Here is a 12074-nt window from a genome sequence, read left to right as displayed (position 1 = left end):
CTACCTTTGGACCTACAATCACTCATCTAGGGAGGTTTTTGAGATGGTCATTCCTGCATTCTTGGCCAACCAATTTGCACCACTGGATTTTTCTTCTATTATTGGTTATCCCAATCATGTCCCTTCATTTTATGAATGGAATACATATTTGCCTAGATTTAGTGGGGATACAGATAGAAGGCCTGACCATCACCTCGAATAATTTCACGAATGCATGGAACAACATGGTATTTTTCTTGAAGATGTACAAATGAATTTGTTCAAGTATTCTTTAGATGAGGATGTTAGATTTTGGTACAAAACAATACCTCATGGAATCATATCTTCCTTAAGAAGTTTTCATATAGCATTCAATCACTATTGCAAAAGACTATATCCACCGAATCCTCTATTTGAAGATTGCTCTGTATATTTTAATTATGAAGACACTCCCAAGGTCGATGACTCTGTTGAAGATGTTTGTGGAGCTCCACTCCAATAAAACATCTACTCGCATAAAGAAGCATCACCAAATGAGTAAGAAAGAGAATAAGGAAACACCATCAAGTTGCAAATAAAAACTCATATATCTTATTCAGTCGAGTCTTATGTTTCTCCTTCTTATGACGTATATGACTTTGATGGAGAGTCAAGTGATGTAGAGTCATCACAATCCCAATCATGGGAAGTTGTACAAGAAGAGGAGGCCCACTAGGAGGTCAACAAAGAGGCTCCAGTCCACAATGCACATCCTTCACCTAGTGAAAATGATCAAGAAGCTCCTTCAATTTATGATTCATATTATTCAGCAGAGGATGAGACGACTGCAAAGGTTCAAAGGGAGTTGTTTACCAGCTAGTGGGGAGCCTGTTCCTAGCAACAATTTTTTCAAGAAGAGCCCAAAGTTGAACGACCAAGCAGTGTATGTGATTAGTTATTACATAAAGATTCCTATTGGGAATTCTGAGTGGGCAGTCCAATCTATGACTTTTACATTGCAAAAACTGAAGATTCCATTACAGATTCCCAAGAGGATTGGCCCTTTGAAAAATGGGTAGTAAATGATCAATAGTAAGATTTTCTTGAAAAATATAAGGTTGAGGAGCCAAACAATATTTGTGACTTCCCTGACCAAGAAGATATTGGTCAACAGACTGTTCATGAAAATAAGGCAGCTACAAATTTTCCTTGCTAGTTCCATGACCTTATAATTGATTACATGACTACATTCTTTTCTCAACATCAGAGGTTGTTTCTGGAGTATGCATCAAGCTTCTTATTTGCAGATTTTTCATGGTGCATGCTTATTTTATTTTTTATTTTTCAAGAGTATGGGGGCATTAGTTCCAGCACCCAAATGTTGGCGTGGCTCCATTGGAGTGTTGAATTCACTTAGGTGAATTGATCCATGTGCATAAGTAAGAATGCATATAGATAAGCTCACTAATTAAGTATTTATTTTCTAGTTGGTAGAATTTTTATTTTTTCATTTCAATTTGAGGAGGAAGTGACTCCCTGCAAACAAATTTTCAAGGAGATTTTATGTAAGTTCATATATTTATGACTCCATACCCAATGCTGAAGGATACTGGTCTGTAGGTTCTCAACACCTTGACAGCAAGGCATTGTCCCTAGTTGGAGCCAATGTTGGCATTCACTACTAAATGTGTCTTCAGTTGTGAAAATATTGAAAAAGAGTAGGGAATTTTGAAGTCGTAGAAGCTCTCAAATTTTAATCAGACCCTCTGCATTGGATGGTTTTCAGAACAAGCTTTCCAATAGTAGGTGGAAGTCCAAAAATGGACTCCTGGATAAGAAATTATAGCAGATTGAAGATACCCTCTCAAAGCCAGTAAACAAAGGAACAAAGGCTAAGGGTCAGGCTCATTGCAAATCGCAATCAGGTCTTTTCTAAAGCAACAGTAGGAGCAGACAATGAAATCGGCGATCAACTGATCTCTAATATTGTAGATTGGCTATCGGCGGGTCCAAGGCAGAGAAAATATCTCATATCAACGGTCAAAGGTCCATGGTGCATAGCGTATCAGTGGTTCACGATGCAGACCACCGATATTGCATATCGGCAATCACAAGTACAAAAGGGTGCAAACAAATACAAATGTCATTGAACCACCGAAGGCCGATAACCTTGAATTCACAAAGATTCAGGCCTCTAGTGTTAAAGCATCGGGGAGGGTAGAGGCTGATTTACAAAGGAAATTAACACAAAAATAGGAGACAGGTGGTACTTTTCTCTCTCCTCTGACAAGCCACGTGGTAGAATACTATTGGTCCAGATAAACTGACGCGGCAGCTGATGTCATCATGATGTGTCATAAAGATGATGTGGCAGTACGGAGGACACGTGGCATGCGTATTTAACATTTTCAGGGTTCTAAGGGGTCATTTTTTGATGACACGTGTCAACACTCATAAGTTGACATGTGGCAGTGATGACATCACCCATCGCCAATCGGTTATTACACAAAGCAAAAGTTCCTCCTCCGCCAAAGTCTCTCCCAAAAGTGATATTTTATACAATTGATTTAATAGGAGGTTGGATCTATCCCTTTTTCAAAGGAAAAATATCTAAGTAGACACCCCCATCTCTAAATGACCCAGATTAACTCTACCTTGATCAATGTCTCCCAGGTCTTTTCGCGCCCCCCCCCCCCCACAATGTTTCCCTTTATCTCCAAGGGGGGTGGGGGGTCCGAAAATCAGTTTCCCCGTCGGGCCCCACTGACACGTGTTCCTCTCATATCATTTCGCACCCCCCTCAGTTACCACTTATCACTCATGCCCCCCTCCGAAAACCACTCGTCCATGACACTCTCTCCTGCATTGCGATTGCGATATCCTGGGTGGGACCAGGCCTGCAGATCAATGATCGCAAGGGTCAAGGGCAGACATCAAAAGTGAAGCATGATAAATCACTGGTGTATGGGATTCTATGTAACAAAGGAAAAGACCCCGAAGGGAAGTCCAAAGGCCCTAACACCAAGGACTAATTACCTAGTCATAGCCCCCGATCATATGAGAAGAAATGTAGGTAGGGGCTAAACCAAAGTGGGGCCAAAGAACACCAGAAGTTGTCGTTTTGTAGCGCCTTTAAGAGTTAAAGTCCTGTTTCCATATAAGCCCCGATAGTATGGTACAGGGCTTTGAAGGTGGATGGGTTGGCAACTAAAGTAGTGAATGAAGTATGATGCAACAATAAATCGGTATGGGGGGCTTAGGAGGATTAATGGCTCAACATGGAGTTCCATTCATATATGAAATGAAGCACTATCCAGACTAACTCTGTTTATGCTCAGTGACTCATAAACACAGTTGCCCACTCCCAACTCTAAAGAATGAGCAAGCCAAACAGTTAAGATTGAAAGTGACAGTTGAACTGGCCAACACATAATGGCAGAGACGTGGCTTGACCGAGGGCATTTGTAGGAACAATTGAGGGACACTTCCTCCATCATCTCTTAGTTTTTCCTTTTCCTTATTATTTTTTTAATTTCCATATTTACAAGAAAGGGATCAAATCCAAATTGTAATAATTTTTGGTAGCAGAGGCATCTATTCAATCGAACAGTTGGCCCTCGCTGAGATATTTTGTAACTGTATTCCAATATCCCCCTCTTCTTATAAATAGGGCAAAGAAACTCTTAGTAAAGGTTCTGGAATCTCGCTCCTGCGAGGGTCTGAATTCTGAGATGCCATTCTTGGTTCTAAATGTCTTGTTCATGAGGGACTTGAGTGATATCTGGCTGAATGTAAATGGACTGGTATGTTGGACTCATATTGGATTAATGAAACTCCCCAGTGATTCCAAGCAGATCAATGTGCAGTATGTTTTCCCTTCTATAATCTCATTTCATAATATGTTTTTCCTTCGCTGAAATAGTGTAATGAGATTGTCGGTTTCTCCCTGATTCATGGATTTATCGTGGCTACTAAATAGTGAACAATACCTCTGCATATTACAGATTTACTTGTGTTATTCAATAGCCTACAGTACTTGTATTAATTACATATTTACTTATGTTATTCAATAGCCTACAATACCTGTAGTAATTTCATATTTACTTGTGTTATTCAATAGCCTATGGTACTTGTAGTAATTACATATTTACTTGTGTTATTAGATTAACCTGCAGTACCTGTATGAGCACAGACTTACTCACATTGTTTGGTGATATTGGTACCCATGTTATACCTAGTATGGAACTTCAATAAGCACTCTGTTGTTTCTTTTCCACCTCCTCTCTCTTCCATTATTTCTGTTGGAACATCGTTGCTTAGGATTATGTCCTATTTACAGCCCTCTGCATCGAATTCCCTCCTTTCTTTCCTCCTCTTCACTTCACTACAACCTCAACTTAAAGATGCTTGTTGATGTGTTTCGGCCACTAGAATCAGACATTTCTCTTTGAGGTTGGCTCGATTTACCCCCTGAGCATTTGGATCCATGTATCCTCTTGAGTTTACTTGCATGACAGACTATTGAACTAAACCCCCTTTATTTTCTTTTTACTTACGTGACAATTGGAGTGTAGCAGAAACCCCACTCGAAATATTCCATGCACTCCTCTATTTAAGATGTCCTAGGCACTACTCTACAATCAACCCAGAGGTTGTCTCTAGGAAGATTTCTATGTCCCCTGGAGCACTCGTGTTGTAGGCGTCATTAAAAGAAACAACAATTTCTATGATTTACTTCTATAAGTGTCTTCAATAGGTGTACTTCAATAATGCATCAAGATGTCTTAAATAAGTTGTTCTCAAAGGGTCTTTAATAGGTCTTCAAGGTATAATAAAAAAATTCTTCAAGAGGGTCTTCAACAAATCAACTCAATAAATCTTCAATAAGATCAATGCTCCCAATATGTCTTCAAAAACAATGTTCCTAAAGGGATAGATATGTGCACTTCAAAAAAAATGTTTCAACATTAAATATGCTTTGTGGTGGTTTCAAAGTTTCTCAATAAGACTGCTTCAAAATTCCCATGAAATAAGCCCAAAAATCTGCTGAAGGTAGTTTTAGAAATTTGTCCTCAAAAGATGCTTGAAGTGGTCTCTTGGAGTTTCCTTTGATGGTTCTATTACACACTTCCAATATTGTGACTCCAACTGGGATCCAACAAATTCAACAACATGCCTTCAAAAGCCATAGGTCTATAAGGATGGTACAAGAGGTCAATAAATATGCAAGGAGATGTCTTCAAATAGATGACTTTAAAATTCTGTCACTATAGGTGCAAGTATTTTACTATATCTCTCCATATGTCTACATGCACTTTAGAATTGTCACACAATCCTTCAAAAGGGTTTCTTACAGAGTCTTTTACAAATTCGTAGAGTATAACCACTTCTGCAATTATATTAGCCTTAACAAGACCACAATTAGTAGCCTTAACAAGTTTGTAAAATATAATCACCTATAGGTTTGCAATAATAATTATACAGGTCTGAAGTTGCGGCTTTGTAGAAGTCGAGGTGTATTTTTCTGCAAAAAGGAAGAGATTTGGTGTTTCTAGACTTCTGCAATAAGCCAAGGTTTGTTCGTGTAGTGGATTTTATACTAATGAATCAATGTATGTGATAAATTCTTAGTCCGGAGATCTTAAAAGAAGGTCTGAAACATGAAACTTTTGCAAGCTACAGGTAAGAAAAAAGGTCTTCTTTCAATACTTCATCTTGTCGAATTGAACAAAGCTCTTGAACTGATTGGATACCCATCTAATTGCCCTTTGATTTATATTTAGAGTGTTTTTTAATCAATGGCGAAGGGACTTGTCTATCAGAGGGACACTTCTATGACTCAGTGAGCCTATGAGTTGGATGGAAGGCATGGTTAATGTGACATATATTTCATTCAAAAATTAATATCTCTATAATGACAAGGAGTTAGGAGACAAGTTTATACTTGTTGGAAAGGGGAAAATGTCCTCTATAACATAGTGGAAGAATAATTTTAAGATGATGTCTCAAATGTTAAGAAAAATATTTTTTTCTTTATGACAGTCCTATAATATAGGACAGACCTTAGGACTTTGGAATTTTTTTTCTATATAGGAGTTTATAAGGATTTCTCATGCATTAAGGAATTAGGACTAGGATATTAGAGTTAGGTCAAGGTATCATCATCATGAATTAAGGTTAGGACTTCTTTGTAAAGATCAAGGACATATCTATGGATTCTTAGGATATCTTTAAGGTATTATGTATATGGATTAGAGGTATAGGTAGGGTTTCATTAGGACAAGAACTAGAGTTGCATGGTCATATGGAAATGCTTAGGGCATAATGTAGTGACAGGGACTAGGGTTTCTATCATATTATGGTTTTACTTAGGGGTTCATTTTCCAACCAAGACAACCAACCTTTTAAGGTTTGTCAATAAGGTTAGGATTTTATCATCTTCAACAATGCCACTTAGGTTTCCATGCTTCAATAGTGCACCCAAGTTTCCATCTTATTGACATCAATGAAAACTTTATCCAACAATACCCCCCTTTCTCATTGATGGCAATACTCTCCCTCTTTGACATAAATGGAACTTCTTCATATGTTGCTCCTCCTATCATTTTCCCATTCCTCTTGTTATCATGCTTGCTCTTTCTATCATTAGGTTGCTCCCCCTATCTTCGTCGGGGACAAATCCCCATGACAACATGTTGGTATTCATGTCATAGAGTTGCTTCCGCTATCATAGTGTTTGACTTATGCTCCCCATAACAGTATGCATGATCTTCTTAATAGGTAGAATCTTGGTAGAACATAGTTTCTACTTACGATGCCCTAATTTGATTAATAATCATGGATTGATGCCTCAAGCCTTCAAGATACATTCCACATGATCTTTTTCTAGTGCAACTTGCTTCCTCTTCCAAACCTTTATGACTCTTTTTCCATTCTTGTTTCATGATTCTCCATATTGTTTAGGGACCCACTTCAAATTGCACTCTTGATATATATGTCCAACATTATAGCATTTGAAGCATTCAATTGTGTACATAAATGATGGAGCATAATTTTTGTTGGTAATCACATTGGAGTATCTTCTTGCACCTTTACTTTTGGGGAACTGATTGGAGTCCTCAAAGATGTCTTTTTTATATGCCCGGCAATCCCTTTCCATGTGCCCAAAATTTGTACAAGAGTAACAATGACCAAAAAAAGGTATGATACCTGGAAACTGAATATTTCCATTGTGCATCTCTGAAACTATTATGACTTGAAGTTCCTTGAAACTATTTATTGCTACCTACAACATTACTTTTCTTCTTGGATCATAGGTCTTTCCAATGTCATTCTCGCTCTTTTCCTTACTTTTTCTGGAGCTGGGGGTATTAACACAACTTTGAAGATTCTCCATGTTCTTATCTTTTGATGCATTAGGGTTTTCATCATTTTTTATGGAAGGTTCACCTACATAACCAAGACCAGAGTTATCAAGACGAGATATTTCACGAATTAGGATATCATCCAAGGTTTGACAACTCTTTAGATTCTTATTCAATTGATCAACTTATTACCTTAGAGAAACAATCTCTTCTTTCATCTTCTCACATTCTTCATCTTTCTTTGCTAGCTGGTTCTCCATTTTTCCCTTCATCATTGTTGTCTCACATGCTTGGATTTTAAAGGATATGACATATGCTTTAAATATGTTAGTCTCTTCATTATTTTCTTTTAGTAGGCATGCCATGATTTTTCTTTCCTTATTAGTGTCATCTACTTGTCCTTTTAGGAGGACCAATTCTTCCTTTAAATTCTTAACTTCAACTCCTTGCATATGTTTCTTTGCTTCTTCTAACTGAGCATTTAGGGAGGTGACTTCTTCTTTATATTGACCAATTTCGGCTTCAAATTTACTCAATTCTTCAGATCTCTAGTTGAGACAATTTTCCAAAATATATTCCCTTTTTTTCGCTTTTTCTAATTGGGTTGTCATGGAAATGATTTCTTCATGATGTCTCTTCTTGTTTTGATGAAATTCCTCCTCAAGTTTTTTGAGATCCTTATCTCCTTCTTGTACTTGAAGCTTGAAGAGATCAACTTCCCCCTTTGTCTTCTCAAGGTCATGGTCAACATCTCGTACTCGATTTTTGAGTTCCTCATTTTCCCTTTTCAAACTACTTATTTCTTCTAAGGCATCTACAAGCTTTGTCTTAAGATCTATTTCAATTTCAAATTCAAAGATTTCTTCGTCGTCTTCCTTTATGAAATTGGTTCCCTGATCTTTTCTTTCACTTATCTTTTATGGTTCATATTTGTGCTCTTTGTCATCATCTTCTTGATCAAAGGTCACGACTATTAATCCTTTTGAATAAGATATTGAAGCTTTTCCTAAGCTCTTTTGTTGACGGGAATTCCTCCATTTTGACCTTTATATGATTTGGTAGACCACTCAAGATTTCCTTTATTTATATTGCATTATATTCCTTGGATTCTTCTTATTTTATTGTGATTCCAGTAACCATTGATTCCCATACTTCAAAACCATGAGTCATTAAAAACTTATTCATTATAACCTTCCATATTTCAAATTTTATTCCATTAAATATAGGGGCTTTGTACATCAAATTGTCTTTTGATTTCTTGATTGAGGATGAGACATCTTTAGAGGGTTTGGAGGCCTTCTTCCTTGATTTTTCCATCTATGGTCTAAGGATCTAACTTCCAGCTATTAGGTTGTGACTGAAGGTACTGACTTTCATTCCAATTGTTGGAAATATTGGGGGGAGGTGAATTAGTATTTCCTTTTACAATTGTTATTTTACCAGTTAAGTTCACTTAGATAAAACACAAAATGAAAAATAACAAGATAAATAATTTTATTAATAAGATTGACGAGGAATCCAATCCTCTTTACAATGAATCAAGTACAATAATATTCATATCCAACCCTAAATTAAGACTCAAATATTCAAATCAACTAGGCTCCAACCTGTACTTTACCGAACACCAACTAGATCTTCTTAAGGACTCCAATCCTCTAGGGCACCAACCCTTTCAACTAGTTTAGGTTCCAACCTAGTATTCTTGACAACTCCAATCCTCTAGGGATCCAACCCTCTTAGCTTCAATTCTTCAAGATAGGTACAAGTAGTCTTCCAAGGCTTCCAATGTCTTCTACAAAAAACCTTGATAATCCCTTCAAGATTTCCTTCAACAATGTCCTCAAATAATCTTCAAAAATACTTTGATCATCAATGACAAGTTTTCAATTTCACGGCACTTTCAAAACATATTCAACAAGTCGTAGACATCATCTTCAGATATCTTTGAGAATTTACTTAATCAACACAATTAGAGAGTCTTCAATGGTTACTACAAAATCGATTCTAGAAAGGTTTCCACAACAAGCCTGCTTCAACAAGGTCTTCAATTGTTGTTGTAGGAGGTCTTCACCAGTATGATCCAAAAGTCAACTTCAATGACATCAAAGGTGTCTCTGAGATTCTTCATATGCACAAGTAACCTTCTTAGGGGTTCAGTTATGCATTACAAGATTAACCAATGTCTTCAAGAATTTTTCTATGATCTTCTACAAGTGTCTTCAATGGGTGTTCAATAATGCATCAAGATGTCTTAAGTAAGTTGTTCTAAAAGGGTCTTTAATAGGTCTTCAGGGTATCATCAAAAACTTCTTTAGGAGGGTCTTCAATAAAGTAACTCAAAAAATCTTCAATAAGGTCAATCCTCCCAATATATCTTAAAAAACAATGTTCCTAAAGGGATAGATCTGCACACTTCAAGAACAATGGTTCAACACCAAATCTGCTTTGAGGTGGTTTCAAATTTTCTCAACAAGGATGCTTCAAAATTCCCATAAAATAAGCCCAAAAATATGCTCAAGGTAGCTTTAGAAGTTTTTCCTCAATAGATTCTTCGAGTGGTCTCTTGGGGATACTTTCAATGGTTTTGCTATACACTTCCAATAATAATCCGAACTTAAATAGGAACATAACAAATTACAGATATAACCATAAATACAGATATGTATCATAAATAACACATCATTTCATTAATATCAAAATACTAAAATATGCTTACAAACAAAATGGAAATAAACTAGCTCGGGCAATGATAGTTTATCTCTAAGAAGAGATGTGGCAACCTGATCCCCCTGAATTGTGTCACAATGAGGCTCAAGGGTCTATTTATTATTGAACAATAATATAAATCCCTAAACAACCAAAACCTGAACCCTAGGAGATGTAACACCAAGATTTTGTGGGCCCTATTGGGGTTCATTGGGCAACCAACTTCCCAGGGTCATAACTTGGTCATATTATCTTTGTTTGGCGTGTATGATACCTTGATGGAAAGGTCCCTCCAATTACTACATGATTTGTAGCAAGCCCCTACCTATTATTGCATGAATGTAGCGAACCTTAAAAAAGCATCATTTAGGGGGTCAAAATGGCTCCGGATGTTCAAGACCCGAAAAATTGCTAAAAATAGTAAACAATTAAATAAACAAGGAAATAGATGAAACCAACTGGAGATCTAGGTGGAATAGGTGGGTGGCCACCAATATCCACGTGGATCATTTGTAATGTCCCCTAATAATAATAATAAATAATATAATATAATATTAAAATATAAGAAAATAAATAATAAACAATAAAGAAAAGATAATAATAGTAAATAAATAATAAATAATCAATAAAATATAATAATGATAAATAAATAAAATAATAAATCACAATATTAGAATTCTAAATAAATATAAACATAAATAAATTTTAAAAATAGTAAAAATAAGTAAAGTTATTAAAAAGTAACAAGGAATAAAATAAGAAATAATTATATTAAGAGAATTACTAAATTAAGTTAAACTTTAAATAAAGAAATAAAAGTTGCATGTTGACACATGGAGTGTGTGCATGTGGTTCCCCTTCCAATGTTTGCTCTATTTAATAGACGGTGAGGAAGATGAGAGGCATTCCATCATTCCATCATCCATTCTCTTGGGAGAAAAGTATGGTGAGACAAAGGATTTCTATTAGTAGTATGTTGATTGAGGGCTCGGGGGTGGCCAGCTGTAGCAAGATTGTGTGCAATTAACCCTACGGTTGGGTGAAGAGTCGTCCCTAAAACTTTGTTGCCATTAGCAGGATTCGAATAGTGTTCAACTCCAAAATCACAAGGAATATCATCACCACAGGTAAGTTGTCTCTACTCATATTTCCAAAATTCGATATTAAATTGGTGATAAATTGTGTGTTGATTATAAATTCCATAATTAATATAATTAGTTGCATGTTTTAATTTTGGGATTGTTACATATGGTATCAGAGCTTAGATACAACCCTTGAGGCCTATAAACCCTATCATGCATGTATAATTTTAGTAAAATCTATTATATAGATTAGATTGTTAAATTTTATTTTTAATTCATTTAAATTTTAAATTCTTTAATATTGTTTAATAAATTTGGGTATATTAATTTATGGAGAAACAAGTGTTTTTTTTTAATAAAAAATTGGGAGATAATTAAAAAAAAAAATCTTTTAATTATTTTACTTTTTATCCTCATATGAAATTAAGGAGATTCGTGAAACTAAAGAGATTTGTCAAACTATATCTAGGTGTATTTAGTGATACCATGAATATTCAAAGCTCTACGTTTTTTCAAACTTATAACATTAATTTTTGAAAAAATAAATAAACAATAGATTTATGGAATCAATTAGATGAAATCGAATTGTGTTTGAATTTTGAGCTGCGGTCAATGGCCTGGCCATTTGGGTCACCGCGGCTGTCAGTAACTTGTGGGGCATCTCAGGAGTGAAGCTTCCACGTTTTAAAATCCGTGTGCACCGAAACACAGAGACCCACTGACTTAACATATCTGATAGGGCGAGTCCTATTTCAGACCCTATTGAAACATAAATGCTTCTAACATGCAAGGGAAATAACAGTTTTCTTGCTGCTAAAACGTCAAAGTCAATTTTGAAGGAAATATAAATGCAAAGAAACTGCTATACTCCTAGCATGTTAGACTGCATTTATGTTTCAATGGGATCTAAAATAGGACTCGCCATCTGATAGGCTGCCACGTGCGTTGATTAATTCAAATTCAG

The sequence above is a fragment of the Pinus tabuliformis genome, chromosome 8, assembly GCF_031772625.1.
Source record: "Pinus tabuliformis cultivar Carrire ecotype Pingquan chromosome 8, CPIR1, whole genome shotgun sequence".
Classification (NCBI taxonomy): Eukaryota; Viridiplantae; Streptophyta; class Pinopsida; order Pinales; family Pinaceae; genus Pinus; species Pinus tabuliformis.
The sequence above is the reverse complement of the archived record's forward strand: the minus strand, read 5'-3'. Positions refer to the sequence as shown.